Below are 8,405 nucleotides of genomic sequence, written 5' to 3'. Positions count from 1 at the left end.
GTGATGCACCTGAGGATTTGATGCCATGAAGACGTGGAGATGATTTGCTTCCGGCAATGAGCAGTGAGATCACAAAATGGAAGGCTCATCCCCAGCCTTTAGAAACCACCCAGGAGAAAGGCAGTGGGCACCCTCAGATTATTTTCACAGATTCAAAACCAGAGACAACCAATACAATGAGGAGAGCTACACATTGCATCTTTGTTTTTTGCAGTAACAACATGGCAGGATCAAGGGAGCTGGTTTCAAAGTTTTTGTTTTTTTTTTTTCTTTATTCCAGCACACATTTCCCTGGAAAATTATTTCTGAGGAAAGAAATGACTTCAAAAAAAGAAAAAAAGCCTCTAATTGTGGTTGGCTTAATGCTTCTCCAGAGTAGGTCAATAGCAGGCCCACCGCAGGTGGCCTCAGGCCGCTCCCTTCCCAGTCTCTGATAAAGCCAGCCTCCTCCCCGGATCAAGGTATTAAGGTTTGGGTTATTTGTATTGATTTTATGTGCTGCCACGCTGAGCCAGTCATGCTCATATCTGCCGTTCACAAATTCCCCTTTAAAATGTCACCACTGCTTCATTTCCTCCTGGATCCATCAATACTGTGGCTGGAGGGGCTGGTCGGAAACCCCAAGGGCTGTCATCTGGTCTGTGGACCCTGGGGCACTGCACACCCCTGGATTGTCACAGACATCAGCGGTGGGAGGAAGTGGGTTAGAGAAGCGGTTAGTGAGATGCTAAACAAAAAAAACTCCAATAACCTTGCAAATTTTTTTCTCTGACATCCAGAAGGATTTTCCCTCCCTATCCAGAGAAGCCTAGCAAATGGATAGGCCCTCTAGTGGTTCACAGTCCTGCTTAGAAATATGGAGAGGACTCAGAGGACATCTTTTGGCATCACTTGAAAGTCCAGCCACACCCATAAGCAGGTGTATACACAGGAATTTCAAAACCTGTATGAGCCTAGCAATTATGGGCTACAACCACCCTGACAATTCTGCTGGGCATAAATCTTGAAGAAACTGTCTTATTTGCTGATAATGTGGGGTCAAGATTTTCCCTCGAAGTTCTAATTATGTAGTCTTTCTCAGCAAAATATGTAAACTAAGCCATCGAGTAATTTTAAACAGATTCTCGTCCTTCTCAGAACTGAATAAAACGAGCCTTCACTGGAAGCCAGGCAGAAATCTACACACAGGCAGTCATGGCTGTATTTATCAGTCTGTGGTGATCCTTTAACAAACATGCAGTGGGGTAAAAATAAAACACATGTTTCCCCTTATTTCTCTGCAAGCGCTTACTTAAGGTTTTATTATATTTGGCCATGGGACATTCAGTCAACTTACTGATGATATCAAAGAATGATTTTACAAACAGTAAAAGTTACACTATTGACACCTCCAAATTCTAGAGTATTTACATTGTGTTAGGTGCACACTTGCACAGGGAGATTAACAAACATTACCAGCAAGGCTGTGGCCAAATCCACCCTGGTTGTTTATAAAACCTTTACAACTCATCAGCTTCCACTAACACACTGGCACTGTTCAATTACCATCAGTTTTAAAGAGCCTTAGCAAAACATCCAGTGCCCATGTAAATAGACAAATCTGAAAACTAGCTGGTCTGTTGGCTTACATACTGTAGGTAATGTTTTCTTTTGCTCAAATTTGTTCTGGAAACTAATCACGCTCTGATAAAGCCATCTGCAAATATGAGAAAGATTGACACCCACATGTCAAAGTTTACACAGCCTGACCAAATGTACATATAGTACAGATGATGTAAGGGCTGTGCCGCGCAGAGCTTCTCCAGGGCCATGTTGGAATGGAGCTCCCTGGGAAGAGTGCAGGCGTCCCATCCGTGTTACAGCAAGGCTTGCCAGTCTCCCCACCAAGCTAAAACTTCCAAAAGAGATGGGCGCGGTCCTCAGTGCTCATCACGTAGCTCACTTTGTTGCCCCAGCAGCGTGGTTATCACCCAGGTAATCCCCAACACAATTGCTTTTCTACAATTCACTAAAGCTTTACCTTTATCGAGAAGGCGATAGTACCATATTGTCCTTCTGCTAGGAAGAACAGCATTAAATATCCCAGTTTTGAATGGGATGATATGAAATGGCATTTGCCCAACAATTCATAGGTAAGCAACCCCTTCCTGTGCTTTATCAAATTTATGGGTAGGACTTGATATGTGGATTTGTCCACTCACACTTAGAGAAAATCCAGGATGAAAACCTGAGTCCCAAGCAGATGGAGTACCTGAATGTGATGGAACAGGATGAGGAATTCACTTCATTGTATAACAAACAGCAAGGAACACAATTTCCTCCCAGTAGGTGACTGTGGTGTCTGTCAGAAATAAACCCATAGGCCACCTACTCTGGTCTTGATCTTCCTCTTCAGAAACACAGCGGGAAATGAAATCAGCAGGCTTGTGAAAGGACTTATGTGTAGTGACCTTACTGTGGTTCCTATGCACACTCCTTTTTAAGAGCTCAGAAATCCTGTTTAAATTTTCACTTGAGAATTTTCCTAGGAATTATCCAGAAGTTCCCTCATTTATTATTTCCAGAATGCAGTCTAGTAAGTCATTGAAAAAAGAAAGCAACTATTCTTTCTCTCTAGCCTTCTGATAATTCTCATGATTTTTTAAAATGTATTGTTATTCCAATTCTGCTAGAAACTTAGATATTTACTAAGTGGGGGGAGCCCATATAGCTTCATATCTTGGGGACGAATTTGAGAATAGAATCTTATAAAATAACATACATGAAGATAATACCAGCCATTTTTATCCCATGAATTTTTTTTAGTTACCAGGCTAGCTCTGTAATTTCATCTACCAATTCATTCATTTCCCGTTCTAAAGTTCAGATTATTTTTCTTAGCAATTCATCAGTTCCAGATCTTCATTCTCTCTTTCAAGTTTCCAATTGCAAATCCTTCTTCTTAATAGATTATTAAAACCTACCACCAGTAATGAGTCCTCACTTCCCTGTCCTTCTTGATCTAAATGTAGCAAAATAAAGCTTTCTGGAATTCCTGGGAACTTTTGTTTTAGAAAGCATCATCAGCATTTAGTTTTCTGGCTTTCTTGAACCTCGCTGATGGTGACATCATTCCGTGTTTGTCTCTGTCCATCTCGTGCTTGTTTTAAAGATAAAGTGAAAGTCTCTCTGTCGTGTCCAACTCTTTGCAAACCTATGAACTATACAGTCCATGGAATTCACCAGGCCAGAATACTGGAGTGGGTATCCTTTCCCTTCTCCAGGAGATCTTCCCAACCCAGGGATAGAACTCAGGTCTCCCGCGTTGCAGGTGAACTCTTTACTGGCTGAGCCACAAGGGAAACCCTTAAAGATAAAAGCTCAACAAAAATATCTTTGTTCAGCCACATTCAATGGCTTAGATGCCTTTATCTTTCTTTACAAATCTATGTAGGCTGACACTGCAAGCGAAGTCTCATAACCTACAACTCACATCTTACCTAATGGCAAAATTTCATGAACAGTAGCCGTTCCTAATGAACTGCCCTTGTACTTTCATATACTTACTCTATTTATGAAAAATGTACTTAACCAACGTGCCAAGAATTTTTCAAGGACACGTGTGTACTTATATTATGAAGTCAGATCCCTTCGACTTTGCCCAACCATTCGAGCCGTCTTTGATCCTAGAATATGATTTCTAGAATCCTATAACCTCTTTAGTGCTTCACTACATGCATCAATGTGAAACAATTTTACACATCAATATGTGTAACAATTTTATGATGATTCTTGTTAAACAGAAGCCTTTTCTACGTTAGCTCATAAAACTTAATTCCCCATTTCCTCTTCCCAAAGAATAAATGATCTTTGCCCTCCTGTGGATAATTGAATCATGAAGGTAGGTGAGAGCCTAACCGTTACCAGGGGAGATTGCTTTGGGGGAGGTGTTTAAGGACTGGGTAGCAACTCCTGTGTCTGAGGGGAAAGACACACAGAGGAGGGGAAGAACCAGCATTTGCTGAGTCCTGTACTGGGCCAGACACTGGTCTGGAGGCTTTATGCTATTACTCTCATCTCATCCATTCTCTTCTTGCCCCTAATTTATTCTCATGCCACCCATTACCTTGCTCAATACACTTTAATGGTTTCCAGTCACTCTTTGCACAAATACCTAATTCCTGATCTTCGGTTTTGAGACCTGGCATGGTTTGGCTCTTGCCAATGGGGTCGGCCTGCTTTTTTCTACATCTTTTTGTTTTTGGTTCTTCAATTGTATCTGACCTTCTTTCCATTGGCCATCATTGTTTGGTTCGCTTATATATCCCAAAGCCTCACCCACTTTTGGCACAGAAGAGCTACTTGATATTCTTGGCTGGAAGAACAAGCAAGTGAATGCATTTAATCCTTTCAACCATCCTCCCAAGATGAGGAAATAGAGTGTCAGGTGGTTTCAGATCCATGCCTGAGCCTCAGTTGATAATGTGTAGAAGTGAGCCATGTTTCAGCAATACTATACAGTTTTCTCTAAGGTCCCATGTGGGGGCCACATTGAGACCCCTTAGTAGATGGAGAAGCACACACTTAGGAACTGTGCTACCCAACACGATAGAGAGATAAGCAGGACTGGGCCCGCCAACTACATCCTGATGCAATTTTCTTTCCCCTCAGATGTGTTTGTGGTCCTGCTGTTCCCTGAGAAGTTTTATTTATCTGTGGATTTTCTCTGAAGAAAGGCAGTCAGAGGATGTTCTTTAGAGGTCAAGGTGAGAACTAGCAAGATGCTTCAACACAGCACCTTTTATAACACTGAAAAGTGATCATTAGGCTCCCTCGCAAGGATGAGGGATTTGCATTTGGCTTGCGTTGTGCAAACATGGCTTTTGTTGATTTATCAACAGGACTTCGCTTAGGGTTTTGGATTGGATTCCAGAGGTTGGCACCTACGCTCTAAAAAATCTAAACAGAAGGAGAAAATAAATCACCAACTGGCACTTTAAAGGCAAAGATTTATACCAAATTTAATGAACTTCCTGTCTTGCTGAGCATGAGGGAAATGTCATGTTTACCCCAATGCTCCCGGCTCCTGGCAGAGGCTACACCGAGTTGGAAGGGATGCAGAAGTGGGTCGCCTTCACCCAACTGCAGCTCAGAAAACTCATTAGTGAGAGAGCCCCTGGCGAGAACTCAGACCCTCAGGGTGCACCACAGCCCTGGCTACCAACCCCACTCAGAACTAATCCCCAGAGACATGGGGGTCAAGTCACGCTTTCTGATTTGTGCTCCCCTATAAGCAGACCAAAACCAAGGTGCAAGTAGTTTACTTAGGAGGTGGTCCCAGGAAACATAGATCAAGGAGTGGGGGAAATGAGGCAGGAAGCAGGGAGTGAAGGGTTTGTCATCAAGAGAGTCCCTGCTGGGAACAATTAACTTACTCCTGCCGGGACTGCACTAGGCACCAGTGTAGAAAGCCCACCTCAGGGTCATCCCAACCAAGGGCTGGAGGGCTGGGGCATTGGCCCACGAACTCTCCCAGTGACTAGTCAAGGGCTTCTTCAGGGCTATTAGTGCCCCCAGAAATTCCAGCCAGAAGCACCTTTAGGAGGAAAGACTCCAGCAACCAAAGTCCTTAAGCGGAGGGATGCAGGGATGGCCAGGTGGGAGTGGACAGGCCTTTGCTGGGTGGATAAGGATCTAGGCAGATGGGCAGCATGCTGTCTTAATCTGGTCCAAATCAAGCTCTGTTAGATCTCTGGTTCTTCTGTGACTTCTCTTTTCAGTTTTTACATGGTTCATACATGTTACCTGGAGGTACAAGCTATCATACTTCTCATTATATACCATCAAAGAACTTTCTTTGACTTAACCATCATATTCATCCTCAAATCCTTTTGATTCCCTCCCCTGGCACTGAAGCAGATCTAAAGCTACAACTAAAGTTGTGTATAGCCAAGGAGTGTGCATTTCCCAACTCTTCCCATATCAATAAATGAGGAACACAACTTCCCCGGAGAGCCAGTGGTTAAGATCCTATGCTTCCCATGCAAGGGGCATGGGTTTAATCCTTGGTTGGGGAACTAAGTTCCCATACACTGTGTGGTGAGATCAAAAAAATTAATAAAAATTTTTTAAAAAATAAGTGAGCATCTACTTGTAAGTCCACATAAATGATATACCTACCCTTGGAATATAGCATCTTTAAGCATCCCTGGACAGAAAAGAAAGCAACGCTAGCAGTGGTTGGGCATCTGGTTGACTTTCTCTCTGGGACCAAATGACCCTCTGAGTTATGCAGTCTGTCACTAAAAATTGTAATATCTGATTTTCAGTGTACTGAGAGTACAAATGAGAGTGAAAACAGAGTATCTTGCAATTAATGTTTCTTGAGTACAAAGAAGGTAAGAATGCTCATTAATGATGCATAGTACAATAAATTCCTCCAGCTCAGATGCAAGGGAGAAGAGGAAATTACAGGTCAGATTACCAGGTGCCCACTATTTCCATGTCTGTCTGTACCATTACACAAGTCAGCATGTATAATGTTCGCAAGGTTGGGATTTTAATCCCTGGTTGGTATTTCCTTATCTTGCTGTTGAAACACCCAAAAGTTGAAGAACAAAGGTCAATATTTAGACACATTATGAAATCACTTCAGTTTTTCTTGATTGGAAGCTTGTTTGGATTTGTTGAATTAATAATTTCTAAAGTTGGTATTCAACATTGTGTAAGCATGACTTTTTAAAGTAGTTCTCAGCCATCTGTAATGAATAATTACTAGAGGGAAATGACAGTTGATCTGAGTTTCATTCATCCACATATTAGAGTAAAAGAAAATTAAGTAAGTTCTCCAGATAGAAGTTTTGGATAAGAATTGTAAAAAACAGAATACAGCTGTCTGTTAAAAATCTCATTTTAGTAATGCTAATAGAAGAATGGAAATTAATGTAAACTTATATTAAATAATGGACTGGTGAGCCAAGACTGCCATTCTTGAGCTGGGCCTCCTGATTCTCAGCATCCTTTTTCTGGTCAATTTCCAGCTGTAGCCTCTCGGCCTCCTCATCGGTCAGTTCCTTGATCTGCGGCCCGGAGGTCTCTGACTTGGCCTCCTTGGCCAACCTGGCTGCACGCTCCGCCTTCTCGCGCCGCTCAGTCTCCTGCCGAGCTCGCTTCTCCTGCCGGGCCTTCTGTGCCAGCTGGTTGTGGTGGTTGAAGGTCTGTGTGATAAGCTTTTCTGCCATGCCTTCTTCTCCTCCAACAAAGAAGTCTGTTTTGCGTCGAAGGAAGCTGAAGAAAGTGTTCACCAGCTCCTGCACGCCGCCCTCATGCTGCTGCGCCATGGCCAGCAACATGCCGTCGAACCGATCCTCCTCCTGCTCCCCGCCCATCGTGCCAGCTGCTAGCCACGCTCCGAAATCCGAGCTCCACACTCGCGTCCCGCGCTCGCCGACCCTTCGGATCGCGTCCGGTCCAACGGCTCCAGTCCGCCTTCCGCTGCGGAGCCGGAACAGGGAAGCAGGAGGCCGAGGAGGAGGAGGAGGACGAGGACGAGAAGGACAAGGGGAAACTGAAGCCCAACCTTGGCAATGGGGCAGACCTGCCCAGTTACCGCTGGACCCAGACCCTGTCGGAGCTGGACTTGGCTGTGCCCTTCCGTGTGAACTTCCGGCTGAAGGGGAAGGACGTGGTGGTGGACATCCAGCGGAGGCATCTCCGGTTGGGGCTCAAGGGACAGCCCGCGATCGTGGACGGGGAGCTCTACAACGAGGTGAAGGTCGAGGAGAGCTCCTGGCTCATCGAAGACGGCAAGGTGGTGACGGTGCATCTGGAGAAGATCAACAAGATGGAGTGGTGGAGCCGCTTGATATCCAGTGACCCTGAGAGCAATACTAAGAAGATAAACCCCGAGAACTCCAAGCTGTCAGACCTGGACAGTGAGACCCTAGCATGGTGGAGAAGATGATGAATGACCAGAGACAGAAGTCTATGGGGCTGCCTACCTCGGATGAGCAGAAGAAACAGGAGATTCTGAAGAAGTTCATGGATCAGCATCCAGAGATGGACTTTTCCAAGGCCAGATTCAACTAGCCCCTGTGTTTGCTCCCCTGAACTCTCCAGGCTGAGCTCCCGGCTCCCCACTTTCCTCTCCCACCCTCCCCGGGACTGGTGGGCTGCAGGACCAGGGCAGGCATGGGGCTGGCTGGCACACAGGTCCCAGGCCATCATGGCAGAAGGGCTGGGGCCTTGGGGGGTATTGTCCTCCCCAGCTGGCCTGCTGTTACACATTAAAACCATTTACCCACTTAAAAAATAATAATAATAATGGACTGAACACCTCTATGCAGGAATGTCCCCAATGTGTATTCTTTGTAAAGGGTGGAATTTAATAGCAAATAGAAGGGGGGAAAGTGGAAGCAGTGACAGAT

General features: G+C 44.6%; 1 pseudogene; it reads left to right on the top strand.

Annotated features, from left to right (window-relative positions):
• The first annotated feature begins 7,329 nt into the window (after positions 1–7,329).
• Positions 7,330–8,151, top strand: LOC136157135 (nuclear migration protein nudC pseudogene; annotated as a pseudogene).
• Positions 8,152–8,405: the final 254 nt, after the last annotated feature.

Source organism: Muntiacus reevesi, chromosome 2 (genome assembly GCF_963930625.1).
Source record: "Muntiacus reevesi chromosome 2, mMunRee1.1, whole genome shotgun sequence".
Taxonomy (NCBI): Eukaryota; Metazoa; Chordata; class Mammalia; order Artiodactyla; family Cervidae; genus Muntiacus; species Muntiacus reevesi.
This window is presented reverse-complemented; position numbering and strand designations above follow the sequence as displayed.